This window comes from Emydura macquarii, unplaced genomic scaffold (genome assembly GCF_026122565.2).
Source record: "Emydura macquarii macquarii isolate MOO-44397 ecotype Brisbane River unplaced genomic scaffold, CSIRO-AGI_Emac_v2 contig_2473, whole genome shotgun sequence".
Taxonomy (NCBI): Eukaryota; Metazoa; Chordata; order Testudines; family Chelidae; genus Emydura; species Emydura macquarii.
The window spans coordinates 5,190,930-5,209,323 of NW_027132610.1; positions in this window are offsets into that span (position 1 = coordinate 5,190,930).

Below are 18,394 nucleotides of genomic sequence, written 5' to 3' on the forward strand. Positions count from 1 at the left end.
TGCCCCTGGGAAGCATCACAGCTTCCCTGAATACAGCATTGCAGGGAAAGATAAGATGCAGTGCAGGATGTGGCAGCAGGGAGAGCAGGCAATACTCTTTCCTCTCTTCCCTTTGCTTACTCCCTAGGGGGGCCCAGCATCAGCTTGCTAGTGAGCAGGCTCAACTTGTGTATGTGAGCAGGGTTTGGCAGCATCTCCATAGCTACTTTCTGACTCCTCTTGCTGAGGCTGCCTGTGTCCACAAAGTTGAAAAACAAGGGGCTGGAAATCCAGACATCTCCATTCTAATCCTCTTTCTCCTGGCACTGATTTGCTAGGTAAGGATGAACAAGTCACTCAAGCCAAAGTTTTCAAAAGTGGCCACTGATGCCGTGTGACTTCGTTTCTGGACACCCAACTTGAGAAACCTGGAGTCTGATTGTCAGTGATGCTGAACGCCCACTGCTCCCACTGACTTCCATGGGAGCCCCAGACATGACACAAACTCTGTGGCTGCTTTTTGAAAATTGGTCCTCAGCCCTTCTGAACCTCTATTTCCCTAGCTGTAAACCAAAAGCAATACTATTTATTTGCTTTACACAGCTTTTCTCTGGCTTAAATGAAAATTATTATTAAGGCAAGTCAGTGGCAGAGGCAAAACTGTAGCTCAGGACCTCCCGAATGCTAGTGCTACCTGTGCATACACAAGTCTGTGTACATTCTCTCTTGTGCATGTAAATGACAGAATTTACATGTTCAGACCACATTGATGTGCACAAATGGGTTTTGTGTAAGTTATTTGCCGGATGATTTGCACATGCATGAATGGACAATGGGATGGGACCCCTTTGAAAAATTTTGCCTCATTGTGTCAAAAATGAGATAAATTGGGCTACAACTGAATGTTCATTTTTTAGTATTTTGAGTAATTATTCAATGAAGCTGGGTATTTTTTATAATAGTAGCTAGTGGATGAGCCAATGGAGATACCACCAAATAAGAGCCCCAGGAGGATACAAGAAGGGTTGCAGAGGATTGCAAAGGAGAATAGTAGATGAGATGACTTGTGGACAGAAGGAACAGGGTATAGGCTGGAAAATCACACTGTTACCAGGAAAAGGCAGGTCTGTGTGACTGGGGACTCCCTGCTGAGAAGAACAGACAGGCCTGTAACCTGAGTTGATCTGGAGAACAGAAGGGTGTGCTGACTGCCAAGTGCTAAGATAAGGGATGTGGACCTGAGGCTGAAGAGGATCCTAATGGAAGCAGGAAAGAATTCACTGATTGTCCTTCATGTGGGTACAAAAGATATAGGTAGATTCTCGCTTGAATGTATCATATGAAACTATACCAGGCTGGGGAAGACTCTTAAGGAAATTGAGGCTCAGGTGATCATCAGTGGGATTCTGCCAGTTCCTAGAGGAAGACAACAAAGGCATGACAAGATTCTGATGATCAACAGATGGGTCAGGCAGTGGTGCTATAAGAAGGGCTTTGGGATGTATGGTCACTGGGAGGCATTCATGGACAGATGACTGTTCTCTTGGGATGGACTTCATCTGAGTAGTGAGGGAAATGCACTTCTATGATGGAGGCTGGCACAACTCATTAAGAGAGCTTTAAACTAGGGAGCTGGGGGAGATGGTTGGGAGATGCCCAGGTAATCCCCAAGCCTGATTTTAGCATTAAGAGGGAGGAAAATGAAGTAAAAAAGGACACAGAAGTGGGGATCAGAATGGACATTAAGAGGAAGGGCAGTGTAGATACCAGTCTAATAGGCAATATTGGCAGTAGAATGACTACCAAATCAGGTAAGGAACGTGAGCGAAACCAAACAGCAAAAATTAAGATGTTTGTATACCAATGAGAGGAGCCTGGGTAACAAAATGGATGAACTAGTGCTACTGGTAGAGGAAGTGAAACCAGATATTATAGGGATAACAGAAACATGGTGGAATAGTAGTCATGACTGGTGTACAAATATTGAAGAGTATGTGCTGGTTAGGGAAGACAGATATAAAGGCAAAGGTGGTAGAGCAGCATTGTATATCAATGATGAATCATAGAATCATAGAATATTAGAGTTGGAAGGGACCTCAGGAGGTCATCTAGTCCAACCCCCTGCTCAAAGCAGGACTAACCTCAGCTATATCATCCCAACCAGGGCTTTGTCAAGCCTCAGCTTAAAAACCTCTAAGGATGGAGATTCCACCACCTCCCTAGGTAACCCATTCCAGTGCTTCACCACCCTCCTAGTAAAAAACTTTTTCTTAATGTCCAACCTAGACCTCCCGCCCTGCAACTTGAGACCGTTGCTTCTTGTTCTGTCATCTGCCACCACCGAGAACAGCCTAGCCCCATCCTCCCTGGAACCCCCTTTCAGGTAGTTAAAGGCCGCTATCAAATCCCCCCTCACTCTTCTCTTTTGCAGACTAAACAAGCCCAGTTCCCTCAGCCTCTCCTCATAAGTCCTGTGCTCCAGCCCCCTAATCATTTTTGTTGCCCTCCGCTGCACTCTCTCCAACTTGTCCACATCCTTTTTGTAGTGGGGGGCCCAAAACTGGACACAATATTCTAAATGCAGCCTCACCAATGCCGAATAGAGGGGAATAATCACTTCCTGTGACCTGCTGGCAATGCCCCTCCTAATGCAGCCCAATATGCCATTAGCCTTCTTGGCAACGAGGGCACACTGCTGACTCATATCCAGCTTTTTATCCACGGTTACCCCCCAGGTCCTTTTCTGCAGAGCTGCTGCCCAGCTCGTCGGTCCCCAGTCTATAGCTGTGCATGGGATTCTTCCTTCCTAAGTGGAGGACTCTGCACTTATCTTTGTTGAACCTCATTAGATTTCTTTTGGCCCAATCCTCCAGTTTGTTTAGGTCACTCTGTATCCTATCCCTACCTTGCAGGGTATCTACCACTCCCCCCAGCTTAGTGTCATCCGCAAACTTGCTGAGGGTGCAATCTACCCCATCCTCCAGATCATTAATAAAGATGTTGAACAAAACCGGCCCCAGGACCGACCCCTGGGGAACTCCGCTTGTGACCGGTTGCCAGCTAGACATGGAGCCATTGATCACTACTCGAGCCCTATGCTCTAGCCAGTTCTCTATCCATTTTATAGTCCATTCATCCAACCCATACTTCTTTAACTTGCTGATAAGAATATTGTGAGAGACTGTATCAAAAGATTTGCTAAAGTCAAGCTATATCACGTCCACCGCCTTCCCAACATCCACAGAGCCAGTCACCTCATTATAGAAAGCAATCAGGTTGGTCAGGCATGACTTTCCCTTGGTGAATCCGTGTTGACTGTTCCTGATCACCTTCCTCTCTTCCAAGTGCCTTAAAATGGATTCCTTAAGGACCTGCTCCATGATTTTTCCAGGGATTGAAGTGAGGCTGACCGGTCTGTAGTTCCCTGGATCCTCTTTCTTCCCTTTTTTGAAGATGGGCACTAGATTTGCTTTTTTCCAGTCCTCAGGGACCTCCCCGTTGCCACGAGCTTTCAAAGATAATAGCCAATGGCTCTGAAATCACCTCAGCTAACTCCCTCAGCACCCTCGGGTGCATTGCATCCGGCCCCATGGACTTGTGAATGTCCAATCCTTCTAAATAGTCTTGAACCCGTTCCTTCAGCACTGCGGGATGTTCGCCTCCTTCCCATTCTGATGAGGTAGACTGTAAAGAAATTAGAAGTGATGGAATTGATAAGACAGAGTCTGTCTGGGTGAAAATCACATTGGGGAAGAAAGCTACTAGAACTTCTCCTGGGAGAGTGTGCTACAGACCACCGGGATCGCATTTCGACATGGATAGAGACCTCTTTAAGGCTTTTAATGAAGTAAATACTAATGGAAACTGTGTGATTATGGGAGACTTTAACTTCCGAGATATAGACTGGAGGGCAAGTGCTAGTAGTAATAATAGGGCCTAGATTTTCCTGGATGTGATAGCTGACAGATTCCTTCACCAAATAGTTACTGAACCAAGAAGAGGTGATGCCATTTTAGATTTGGTATTGGTCAGGACCTCATACAAGAATTCTTTGTAGGGCACAACCTTGGTTTGAGCAACCATGAGTTAATTCAGTTTAAACTAAATGGAAGAATAAACAAAAATAGATCTGTGAATAGGGTCTTTGACTTCAAAAGGGCTAACTTAAAAAAATTAAGGGAATGAGTTGGGGAAGTGGACTGGACCAAAAAACTCGTGGATCTAAAGGTGGAGGTGGTTTGGAATTACTTCAAGTCAAAGTTGCAGGAACTATCTGAAACCTGCATCCCAAGGAATGGGAAAAAATTCATAAGCAAGTGTTGTAGACCAAGCTGGATGAGTAAGCATCTCAGACAGGTGATTAAGAGAAAGCAGAAAGTCTACAAGGAATAAGAGGTTCTATAGATATAAATAGGAAGAAAACAAAGAAAGAAGAAGTGGGATCACTAAGGATGGGGTGGAGGTTAAGGATAATCCAGGCATAGCTGAATATCTAAACAAATACTTTGCCTCCTTTTTTAATGAGGCTAATGATGAGCTTGGCGATAGTGGAAGGGTGGCTAATGGGAATGAGGATATGGAGGTAGAAATTACCATATCTGAGGTAGGAGCCAAACTCGAATAGCTTAATGAGACTAAATTGGGGGAGCCGAATAATCTCCATCCAAAAATGTTAAAGGAACTAGCACATGAAATTGCAAACCTATTAGCAAGGATTTTTAATGAATCTGTAATCTCAGGGGTTGTATCGTATGACTGGAGAATTGCTAACATAGTTCCTATTTTTAAGAAAGGGAAAAAAAAGTGATACAGGTAACTACAGGCGTGTTAGTTTGACCTCAGTAGTATGCAAGGTCTTAGAAAAAATTTTGAAAGAGAAAGTACTTAAGTACATCGAGCTTAACAGTAGTTGGGATAAAATGCACCATGGCTTTACAAAAGGTAGATTGTGCCAAACCAATATGATCTCCTTTTTTGAGAAGATAACAGACTTTTAGACAAAGGGAATGCAGTGGATCTTATTTACCTAGATTTCAGTAAGGCATTTGATACGGTTCCACATGGGGAATTATTAGTTAAATTGGAAAAGATGGGAATTAATATGAAAATTGAAAGGTGGATAAGAAACTGGTTAAAGGGGAGACTACAACGTGTCATACTAAAAGGTGAACTGTAAGGCTAGAGGGAGGTTACTAATGGAGTTCCTCAGGGATCAGTCTTGGGACCAATCTTATATAACCTTTTTATTACTGACCTTGTCACAAAAAGTGGGAATGTGCTAATAAAGTTTGCGGATGACACAAAGTTGGGAGGTATTGCCAATACAGAGAAGGATCGGGATATCATACAGGAAGATCTGGATGACGTTGTAAACTGGAGTAATAGAAATAGGATGAAATTTAATAGTGGAAAGTGCAAGGTCATGCATTTAGGGACTAATAACAAGAATTTCTGCCATAAGATGGGGACGCATGAGTTGGAAGTGACAGAGGAGAAGGTCCTGGCTGATCACAGGATGACTATAAGCTCCAATGTGATGTCGCCGTGAAAAAAGCTGATGCAGTCCTTGGATACACCAGACAAGGTATTTCCAGTAGAGATAGGAAGGTGTTAGTACCGTTATACAAGGCACTGGTGAGACATCATTTGGAATATTGTGTGCAGTTCTGGTCCCCCATGTTTAAGAAAGATGAAATCAAACTGGAACAGGTGCAGAGAAGGGCTACTAGGAAGATCCAAGGAATGGAAAACCTGCCTTATGGCCTGTGAAGGGATGTTAGATGGGTGGGTTCTGAGTTATTACAGAGAATTCTTTCTTGGGTATCTGGCTGGTGAGTCTTGCCTACATGCTCAGCGTTTAACAGATCATCATATTTGGGGTCGAGAAAGAATTATCCCCCTGGGCAGATTGGCAAAGGCTCTGGGGGTTTTCGCCTTCCTCTGTAGCATGGGGCATGGGGCTGGTGGATTCTCTGTACCTTAAAGGCTTTAAACCATGATTTGAGGATTTTAATAACTCAGTCATAGGTCAGAGGTCTATTACAGGAGTGGATGGGTGAGGTTCTGTGGCCTGCATTGTGCAGGAGGTCAGACTAGATGATCATATTGGTCGCTTCTGACTTTAGAGTCTATGAGTGTAGTGTTGATTCAACTCTGAATATCCTACATGTATCTGCATGTCTGTGTTTAACCTACAAATATCACAAGATGAAATTATTCAAAATGTCACTATAAGCAGTTTACTCATTTACTCTTTTTATATTTGATTTACTTACTTACTCTTTTTATATTTGATAGAGTCTAGTTCATAGTGCTAGTAGTACCTTCAGAGCTTCCATTTTTCAATTCTATATAAAAAAGCCGTCATCAACACCAAATTACTTCCAAGATTTAATATTAAACAATTAAACATAATAGAAGGGGTTTCCCACAGGTCTCATTTCTGTATTCATGAACAATTTCAAGTCCAACTTATAATATCAGAGCTTGTGTTTATCTCGACATTATGGATGATTTCTAAATGAGAATATAAAATGCAGACTTTTTACTTAAAAAATTACATCTATAAATTAAGCAGTTTAAAAGCCTGATGAGGCTGCCATTGAAATCAGTGGACAGACTCCCAATGACTTCAATGGCCTTTGGATAAGGCCCTAACAGATTTCTTTCTTTATAGGCTGAATATAGCTTCCATTGAAAACAATAACAAAGTTCTTAATGACAGCCAGGTAGGGTTATCTGTGTGTACTAGATTTATTGATGTTGCTGTAAATTATAGTGTAATTTTCTCTGAAGTCGTTTTATCTCTTTGCTAATTTTATTCCTGTGGTCACTGGCACTCAGTGTGACTGTACACTCTGTCATTGGAGAAACTTCACCATTTCAATATGCTTAAGGTAAGCCTTCCATAAATCAGTGATCTTTTTAAAATCCAGTTTATTTCCCAAATGTATCCCTAGGGGTACTCCACTGTAGTGTATCTATGCCCCTGTTCCTCTAATCAGAGAATTTAGGTAACTGTCTGTTCGGCCTGTAAGTGCGCCCCCCCCTTCCCTCATGGTTTGCCTCAAAGCTATCTAGTGCTGCCCGGGCGAGTCACCCTTAGTTTCTTCTTAACCGCCCTTGGCCTGAGACGTAGTGAGTTGCAGTCCAGTTTACTTACTTACTGTGACGTTCTCCTCTGCAATCTGAACTGTCACATCGTTGTGTCACCCCAATCCCCCCACTCCTGGGGCCCGTCTTGCACTTGTCCCGCTGTATGAAACCCCCCTCCCCCACACACTTCTGGGTCAGCCCACACACAGCCACCTGCAAGCAAGCCATCTCTGATTTAGTGAATGAATGCTTATGGCCAGCCACTCATGGGATTATGCAATGGTGTGAAATCTCCGCCCCACCCATCCCTCCTTCCAGCTAATATCCCCAGTCCCAGATGTAACCCTTGGAATTGCCATTTTACAGAGTTCAGTGCTGCTCACTGGACTCTGCAAGCTCAATGGTTAGTCAGGTTATCAAAGAAATTGATATGCACCAGCTCTGTCACTCTAAAGTCTCTACACACACCCAAACCACAAGCCTTGCTTTAGATAAAACAAATAAATACATCTATTAAGTAAGAAAGATTTTAAATTATTATAAACCAGAGGATTATGAATCAGATTTGACCAAAAGTAAATAAAATGCAAATTGCATTCTAAACTAAGATTAATACTTCCAGTAACCTCCCAAAGTGAGATAATGCTCACCACAGGCTGGCTGATGACTCCTCCTCAGCCAGACCCTCCTCCTGTGGACAGTCTTTCAATTGCTTTGTGTTGGCTTGTAGATGGAATGCAAGAAAGAGCTCCTGGGAGCAAAATGTCTTCCCTATTTCAAATGTCTCTGTGCCCTCCTCTGGGGCCTCATACCCCACTTTAGGATCAGGTGACCAATTCTTGCCTGGTCTTCTCCGCGTCCAGAGTCAAGGATCATCACATTATCAGTTAGTCCATTGTTCCTGGAAGAGCTGGATTGTTTTATGCATGCCTTTGTGAGGCATGAACTCTCACTGTGCTGCTTTTAGTGTTTGTCTGGGTCTATTGAAGCCATGTGAGACACACATTTGGGAATATTATATAGCAGAGCTTCATGACCACACAGATGACATTGCAAGAAGCATACTACTATAACAATAATTTTCAGGATGTCATGAGCATTCCAAAAACACCTTACATGACATACTTTACATTAAACAATACACAGTTACACTATAAGTGTGAACATTACTAGGAAGAGATGGGATTCACCTAACAAAGAGAGGAAAGAGTATCTTTGCAGACTGGCTTGCTAACCTAGTGAGGAGGGCTTTAAACTAGGTTAGATGCAGGACAGAGACCTCAACCCAGAGGTAAGTGGGGAAGTGGGACACCAGGAAGAAGCAGAAGGAGGAGGGCGCAACAGAGAAGGCCTCCTGAATTGCACTGAGAAAGTAGGGCAATCAGCCAGTTATCTCAAGTGCCCATACACAAATGCAAGAAGCCTGGGAAACAAGCAGGAGGAATTGGAAGTCCTGGCACAGTCAAGGGGACCTATGATATGATTGGAATAATCGAGACTTGGTGGGATAACTCACATGACTGGAGCAGTGTCGTGGATGGGTATAAACTGTTCAGGAAGGACAGGCAGGGGTGAAAGGGTGGAGGAGTTGCACTGTATGTAAGAGAACACTATGATAGCTTTGAGCTCCAGTATGAAACTGGAGATAAGCCAGTTGAGAGTCTCTGGGTTAAGCTTAGAAGCAAGAAAAATAAGGGTGATGTCATAGTGGGTGTCTGTTATAGACCACCAGCCCAGGAGGACGAGGTAGATGAGGCTTTCTTCAGTCAACTAGGGAAAGTTTCCAGTTCACAGGACCTGATTCTCATGGGGGACTTCAATCACCTTGACATCTGCTGGAAGAGTAATACAGCAGAGCACAGACAATCCAGGAAGTTTTTGGAGAGTGTTGCAGACAACTTCCTTTTGCAAGTGCTGGATCAACCAACTAGAGGCCATGCTCCTCTTGACCTGCTGCTCACAAACAGGGAAGGTTTGGTAGGGGACGTAGAAGTGGGTGGCAACCTCTGCAGCAGTGACCATGGTATGGTAGAGTTCAGGATCCTGACAAAAGGAAGGAGAACAGCAGGATATGGACCATGGACTTCAGAAAAGCAGACTTTGACTCCCTCAGGGAACTGATGGGCAGGATCCCCTGGGAGGCTAATACGAGGCAGAAAGGAATCCAAGAGAGCTGGCTGTATTTTAAAGAAACCTTATTGAGGGCTCAGGAACAAACCATCCCGATGTGCAGAAAGAATAGCAAATATGGTAGGCGCCCAGCCTGGCTTAACAAAGATGTCTTTGGTGAACTTAAACACAAAAAAAAAGTTTACAAGAAGTGGAAGCTTGGTCAGATGACTAGGGAGGATTATAAAAATACTGCTCGAACATGCAGGAACGAAATCAGGAAGGCCAAAGCACAATTGGAGTTGCAGCTAGCAAAGGATGTGAAGGGGAACAAGAAGGGTTTCTACAGGTATGTTGCCAACAAGAGGAAGATTAGGGAAAGTGTGGGCCCCTTATAGAATGGAGGAGGCAACCTAGTGACAGAGGATGTGGAAAAAACTGAGGTACTCAATGTCTTTTTTGCCTCTGTCTTCACAGACAAGGTCAGCTCCCAGACTGCTGCACTGGGTGGCACAGAATGGGAAGGAGGTGAACATCTCGCAGTGCTGAAGGAACAGGTCAAGACTACTTAGAAAGATTGGACATACACAAGTCCATGGGGCCAGATGCAATGCATCCGAGGGTGCTGAGGGAGTTGGCTGATGTGATTTCAGAGCCATTGGCTATTATCTTTGAAAGCTCATGGCAACTGGGGGAGGTCCCTTGTAGGAAGGTGCAGTGGCCTTCCTCGGAGCCTGGGCCCGAGGAAGGGCCGTGACCACAAGGACAGACAGTGATAGAGCCGGCAGCCCAGTCTTTCTGGCAACCAGGACGCCAGACAGTGATCTGTCCCGCCAACCAGCCAATCCAGGAACAGAGGGGCGGAGCTGTCGCTGGGGCAGGAGGTATAAAAGGCAGGCCCCACAGCTCAGTGAGGGCCAGACTGCTGCCGGAGGCAGATGTGCCGTTTTGCCTCGCCTCCTGCAGCGTAGGCCTGACCCCAGCCGGGCAGCCGCCCCGAGCGAGTGCCTCCAGGAGCAGAGGCACTGGGAACAGCCCAACCTACCAGGCCCCAGAGACTGGATAGGGCCTCTGGGCCCCAGTGACTGGACCGAGCCCCCTGAGACTCAGGGGTGAGAAATACCCTCAGAGGCCAGCTTTGACCTAGAGGAGCTGCTGGACACCGAACCCCCAGAGCCTTGTGACCTGGAGGAGTTGCCCTCAGCCGAGGAACCTCAGGAAACCTGCGACCTAGAGGAGCTGCCCTCTGCAGAGGAGCTCCCTGACTTGCCACTGGTGGACGAGGAGGGACTGGTGAGCCTGCCGTGGGCCGAGTACCTCACCGACCCCTAGGACCTAGAGGAGACAGGTACCTGGGAACAAGGGGATGAAGTGGCCCAGGAACAGCCAAAGCTAGTGGCTGAGTCAGGGGCAAGACCCCATCGGCGTGTTGCAGCGAGAGCCCCGCCGACTCAGTGGCAAACGTCCTTGCCACTGCTAGGGCCCTGGGCTGGGACACAGTGGAGACAGGTGGGCCTGAGTCCCCCTCACCCCTTCCCGAACCACCCCGGGAGGAAGAGTTCTCCCCTACCACTACTGACAGTGGATCCACTGCACACCGGTCTCACCCCTCCTGGGGGTTGGAGACCCCAGACTGCTTGTCTGCCTCGCTCTGCGTAAGGGTCAGAGGCTATAGACTGCTTCCCTATCTCACGCCACCTAGGGGTTGGAGCCCCCTAGACTGCTTATCTGCCTCGCCCTGCCTAAGGACCAGAGGCTATACACTGTGGGCTGGCTCACCCTGCCTGAGGGTTGGAGCCCCCTAGACTGCTTATCTGCTGTGCCCAGCCTGAGGGCCAGGGCTACGGCTCAGACACAGATGACCACCTTCCCCTTGTAGGAAGGTACAGTGGCCTTCCTCGGATCCTGGGCCCGAGGAAGGGCCGCAACGACCAGGCCAGAAAGGACCACCGGCCTACATCCCTCATGATTGAAAAAGACAAACATAGTGCCCATCTTCAAGAAAGGAAAGAAAGAGGATTCAGGGAACTACAGACCAGTAAGACTCACCTCAATTCCTGGAAAAATCATGGAACAGGTCCTCAATGAATCCATTTTAAGGCACTTGGAAGATAGGAAGGTGATCAGGAACAGTCAACACGGATTCACCAAAACGCAAGTCATACCTTACCAACCTGATTGCTTTCTATGAAGAGGTGACTGGCTTTGTGGATGTGGTGAAAGCGGACATGATATACCTTGACTTTAGCAAAGCTTTTGATACGGTCTCTCACAGTATTCTTATCAGCAAGTTAAAGAAGTATGGGTTGGATGAATGGACTATAAAATGGATAGAGAGCTGGCTAGATCATCGGGTTCAACGGGTAGTGATCAATGGTTCCATGTCTAGCTGGCAGCCGGTCACAAGCGGAGTGTCCCAGGGGTCAGTCCTGGGCCTGGTTTTCTTCAACATCTTCATTAATGATCTGAAGGATGGGGTAGATTGCACCCTCAGCAAGTTTGCAGATAACACTAACCTGGGGGGAGTGATAGATACGCTGGAGGGTAAGGATAGAATACAGAGTGACCTAGACAATTAGAGCATTAGGTCAAAAGAAATCTGATGAGGTTCAACAAGGACAAGTGAGAGTCTTGCACTTAGGACAGAAGAATCCCACTCACTGCTACAGACTGGGGACCGACTGGTTAGGCAGCAGTTCTGCACAAAAAAGGACCTGGAGGTTACAGTGGATAAGAAGCTGGATAGGAGTCAACAGTGTGCCCTTATTGCCAAGAAGGCTAATGGAAATTGAGGGAATTGATTATTCCTCTGTATTCGGCACTGGTGAGGCCTCATTTGGAGTATTGTGTCCAGTTTTGGGCTCCTCATTACAGGAAGAATGTGGACAAATTGGAAAGAGTCCAGCGGAGGTCAACAAAAATGATTAGGGGGCTGGACCACATGACTTATGAGGAAAGACTGAGGGAACTAGGCTTGTTTAGCCTGCAGAAGAGAAGAATGAGGGAGGATTTGAGAGCAGCCTTTAACTATCTGAAAGGGGGTTCCAGAGAGGATGGAACTAGGCTGTTCTCAGTGGTGGCAGACGGCAGAACTAGGAGCAATGGTCTCAAATTGTAGTTGGGGGAGGTCTAATTGGATATTAAGAAAAATGTTTTCACTAGGAAGGTGGTGAAGCACTGGAATGGGTTACCTAGGGAGGTGGTGGAATCTCCATCTTTAGAGGTTTTTAAGGTGCAGCTTGACAAAGCCCTGGCTGGATGTTAGTTGGGGTTGGTCCTGCTTTGAGCAGGGGGTTGGACTAGATGACCTCCTGAGGTCCCTTCAAACCCTAATCTTCTATGATTCTATGCTCCATATGTTTGTTGACATTCAGTTTCACATGAAACATAATCAGATTGGAACTCTTTCAACCTGAAATCCTCCCATCTGCTGGAACAGTCTTCTGCCCCCACATAAAAGCATACCCTATCCCTTTCTAATAAACTGAGGCATGGGCAACCCGCCACAGCCCTCTCTTGATCTCCTCTCCCGCTCCCTTTCATTGCCCAGGATGCATGGCAATGTAAGAGAATCACAGAGTGGAGGATAGGCAGAGGAAACATTGACTTCCATGACAGCTCACACTACACTGCCACACGCACATCTTCAGATATCTTCCTGACATCAAAACCTCTCTCATTCCTTTCAATTTCTTTACTTAAATACAAGGAGACAGGCTCTGGGGGACTGTGAATGATCGCTTAGTGTAACAAAGGTATTGCGAGTAAGAAAGGGATAGTTACTGCCTGGGCCCAGTCACGTGACATGGATCAGGATTAGGAAAGGTTAAATCCTTGCCACGCAGCTGGGGTAAGTATCCACTGACTCCAGTGGCTTCTGCTGCAGCTGACAACAAACGTTCAGTAGTCCCTAAGGAGTACTAAGCTCAACTCAGACCATTGACATGACCACATACCTTCCTGTTAAGTGCATGAGCATGGCAACCAATATTATCTGAACAAATATAGGAGAAGTACTGGCTAAATCCCTCCTTCCCCAGCCTTTATTATAGCTTCCTTTCCTGTTCTAGATTTCTGTCTTTCACCCCAGCACTGAGATTTGGCTCCCATATCTGTCATTTTCACTGACACAGCTGTCACCATGCCTATTCATGCTCCCTCTATCAACTAAACCAAAATAGGGCTTTCCTTCTTTTTCAGGTCATGGGTTCAGTGACTGATGAAACTTGTCCTTCTTTAACCTGGTTTCCTTTACATGTTTAGGAATTTTGAGAACCACTCCTCTAGGAAGTCTACCATAACATGACCATTAGCACAGTCAGTTAGGCCTACAGTCATCCCATCTAGGTATGTGGACAGAAATCCTTTTCTCAGTAGACAGGGTTTTAATTGAATTCACATAACTTTCTTGCTTAATGTTTCCAGTATTTTTGAGATTGCTCATGTCTTGAGCTTCCCTCATAACTATGGAGAAGCAACCAGAGTTCAAATTGAGTTCATTGTCTACAGTTTTCACTACATCATCATCAGGCTCCTCTTTGTCTGTGGATTGCAAATTGGATGATGCAGATTTTCTTTATTCTTTTTACATATCACTGGCTCTTACCTATCCCCAAAAATTCTCTGGGGGCATAGTATATCAGTGCCCTAAAATCTACAAGGCTTTGATGAGAATATTAATCATGGATGGGACAAACTTTCTCCAACTAATTAAAAGAGAAAATTCAGGCCATGACACACAGCGTCTCTGAAATCTAAAATCCCAATTCCTGTGCATCACAAATGGATTCTAGAAATAAGGGGACTCATAAACAATAAAAAAACCCACCTTTTTTACCAGATTTAAACATTATTTATATAATAGTGACACAACTCTCAAATTATTTTTAAAGAGACAGTGACAAGATATTTTAACCACACATGCACAACAGTTAAAGAAGTCTTTAAAGAACAGTATAAAATGAAGTTTTAATTTACAGTTTTTGCTGATTTTTTTCCTACACATAAAAAACCATGTCATTCACTGTCATAGTATATGCAAAAAGTTGTTTTTTTCCATTTAACATTGTATATGGCCAAAACGTTTTTTTAAAATACCAAATTTTATTTGTGGAACTCGTTGCCTTCACATCTCCTTGCCAAAACTATAACGAGGGTTCAAAAAAGAATTAGATAAGTTCCTGGAGGATTGGCCCATCAATGGCTGCAACCCCATGCTCTGGGTGTCCCTAGACTCTGACTGCCACAAGCTGGAAGTGGACCACAGCGGATGGATCACTCGATGACTGCCTGTACTGTTTATTCCCTCTGAAACATCTGGCATTGGCCACTGTGGGAAGACAGGATAGTGGGCTAGATGGACCATTGATCTGATCCAGTATGGCCATTCTTATGTCCTTATCTTCAGAGTTAATTTTCATAAGCATATATAACAGAACCCTGTTATACCCACCAGCAAGTAGTGAAGCCACGTGGTTCTGTCTGTTGAAGGAGTAAAGCAGAACTGGAATGGAATCAACATAATAAATGCTCATCGTCACAATGCAATGAAATCATATGCACTACTTGGGATGGCATAGAAAATATGGTGATCTGACTATTAGAATGAATCCTTCAAGAGTTTTACAAAGGAGTAAATTCACTTATGACTAGTCTTAGTGAAGTCAGTTGGATAACTCACATGAGAAAAGTTATTCATTTGCACAAGTGTGTCATCCTCAGGCCTATTGTTTGGGATTGCTAATGGGCAGAAAAATGCCCAGTTGAATGGCAGACTTCAAATCCATTGCTGCTGTTTAAGGGCACCAGAATTCTTCTCAAATCATTTGGCCTAGGTCTGGAACTAACTATGGAAAAAAGCCTATAATGCATTCTTCATAACCTGATTTTTATAGGCTGTACTATTCTCTTAATGTGTGGAAAATTTACACTCTTAACCTCCTCACATATTGAGACAAAACAATGCTACTTTGTGCCCATGATGTTTCTTCTGTCTACTGCCATGTCTACCTTTAGCTTCTATGGTGTTTTCTAATACTCTTTTTTTATTAACTTGATATTATTATTATTATTATATTTTATTTTATTGCTGCTGCAAATGTGATTGTGTCAAGCTATAAATTCCTCACTAAATTTTAAAAATCCCTTTGTGTGACAGAGTTGGAAATATTGATGTAAGCAGGGGCTGAATGTCCTGCCAAGCTGGCTGAGGGGGTGGGGAACAGGCATCAAGGCCAGACTGTATTTGCCTGAGCACACCCACCCTGCTTAGCTGTTCAGAGTGATGGGACTGCTCTGCCCAAATAATCGCTTTGGCTGTTGGTGTTACAAATCACTTTAGTGTTAAATGCTTATTGTATAAGCAAAGGGCAACAGAAGTGTGCTTAGCTTGTTCTGACTGAAGGGTCACTATCATATGAACTGAACTGGCTAAGCAAGGGGCTTGGATGCTGGAGCCCTGTGAAGCTTGATGGAGGTGGGGACAGATATTCCTGTCTGGAAGTGTGGGTGATGCTTCAGAGCCCCAGGCATGATTTAACCTCCCACTGTTCAAAGATAGAGCTAATTAAGATTCCATTCAGAGTTTTTGTTTGTTTGTTTGTTTTTGTTAAGTGCTCCCTAGAACTGAAATCATCTACTGTGAGACAGCACTCCTGCCCAGCTTCAGCAACTGAGGTTCACCCACTAAGAGCTGACAGTCAGATCTGGGTGGAACCTCAAGAGACCAACCTATAGAGGTCATAGTGGAGAAGCAGGTGGTAGCAGAAGGTGATGGGGTGCAGCTGGTGAAGGGCTGCTAGTGGAGTGGCTGGTGAGGGGTGGCCAGCTAGGCAATGAGTGGATGGCAGGCTGGCCAGCAGAGTGACAGGCAGTCAATGGGGCGGCAAGCAGCCAACAGGCTGGCCAGAATGTAGCAACCAGACAACAGAACAAGCAAAGTGTCTTCTTTTCCCCCTCCCCCCAGCAAGGGTGGGAGGTGAACTCAGCAGCTACAGCTCTAGGCTCTGGGTCTGCCCTGACTAAGGACAACACCTATGAGTGGGGTGCTGTGAAAGGAGGGGCCCATTAAAGGAACTTTTTGTTGTTGAACTTAAGATCCTGAGGCAAAAGGAAACTGCTCACTGTACTCTGGGATGGGTGTTTTGTTCATGGTTTTATGCATGTGAATCCCACTTGTGACATTTTCCCAAGTTAATGCTGGGTTACTTTTCCCCTTTTATTAAAAGTCTCTTTTCTACACTCACTCTGTGCTTGTGAGAGGGGAAGAATTGCATCTAGACACACCCGAGGCAGAAGGGTTATATATAAATCTTAAATTTTAGTTTTTTCCATGTTACCACAGTCTGTAGTTCTATTACAAACTGTCATCTGTAATATAATCAAAGGAAAATTGGTAGGAAACCTTACTGTAGTCCAAGGAGCATTCCTTTTTACACGAATTTGCTGACTTTAACGGGATTTAAACTGACTGGCTCGATTTGCAGCTTTCAGAAATGCTAGGAAAGACCGAGTCAGAAAAGAACTGGGATGTTTATAGGATGTCCCCTAAACTTACCTTGATTTACAAGGGCATGTAATGTCATCAGAAACGCTTCCGCCATTGAGTCAGAATCTTTCTTTTTTTTTTTTTTTTTTTATACAGGTCCCCCTCACCTCACTTCAATCCAGATTTTCTACTGCAATCTTTCCTATTGCTAGATAACACTATTATCAATTTCTAACTTAATGAACCAAGAAGGAAAAAGCATAGATTCAATTAGTTTATTTCACTGCCCTTGATTTCTTTTTATTGCCTGGATTTCTGACACTGCATATAATTTATTTATTTATTATTATAACACCCTAATCATGTAGCAGGACTCCATTGTGCTAGGCAAATGCAGACCAAAAAGATAGTCTGCCCCTCAGAGTTTACAATCTATATACAAATATAAAATTAGAGACAATAGATGGAGGAGGAGTGCAAGGAAACAATGAGACAATATTGGTCAGCATGATAGGTAGTGGTTGCTGCATACCAGCATCCTTGCTGTTGTCGCGTTTTTTTTTCTAGGTATCATGGCAAAGGAGAGTTTTGAAGGAGGATAATGAGGTAACTTTGCAGATGTTTACAGGGAGCTCTGCAGCATGGGAGAAAAGCACCAAAATGTTTGTTTGTAAATTTAACAAGTAAGCAATGATCTGTTTTGCTTAACAAATAGTCAGAACAAAGCAATCAGCATTACACCTAAAACCAGCACTGCTTTTGCACATTGTTCTCATTAATATTAGCGCTTGTTTACATGAACATTTAGTTGGTGGGAAGTTGTGGTGTAAATCTATCCCGAACTAGCCTTACGTGAACTAATGTCCATGTGGACCTGCTGCTGGTGCACTTTGATCTCCCCCACTTTGAAATGGGAGTAGATGACAGAAGACTCAGGAACTGTTAGTGCACAGCAGCAGGGACACTTAGTTCATGGCAAGCTGGGGTATAAACCTATCCCGCACTAGCTTGCCACGAACTAAGAGTTCATGTAGACAAGTCTTCGAGTCTATAAAGTAATGTACAGCAGACAGTGAATACAGACTTGGGCAAAGAGGTATTGCTTGAACTTCCACCTGTGTCATATTTATAAAGCAGCTTGAGTGAAGGAATGGGAATGAGCTAAAAGGGAATTGGAAATAGGAGATGAGACCTTTCATATCTAGCTTACTCATTTAAATGCAACCCAATTCAGTTGTGACTGGGGATCATTACCGTGAGATGGCTGTTTGGTTGCCTGTACAGGTTCAGTTGAGCTCTGATCCTGCAAGCACTTAAGCACATTCTTAACTTTAAGCACATGTGTAGTCCCAAGGGGTATTTGCAGGATCAGGGCCTGGGTGATCTCAGTGCAGTTCCTGGTAGACAGGTTTCACATCAAAAATACACCACCAAAGGTGTGGTATTAGCAAAGAGGTCAAGGATATGGAGCTGGCTTGCTGGGTTGTGAAGCTTGAACTTCAGCGGTCTGTGCAGTACCTGCTCTGTGGATCAGTAAAATATATCATTTTCCAGTACTGCCAACAGCAGGACTGAGGTCTAAGGCATTAATTCCAGGGAATTTTGTTTTGGGGGAATATTTTAATCCTCCCCACTCCTAATAATTTGTTTATAATTAACTCTTGCAATATTCTGCTTGTTTTTTAATCAACCTTTTTCTATATTTTTTTTTACTTTGAATTATTT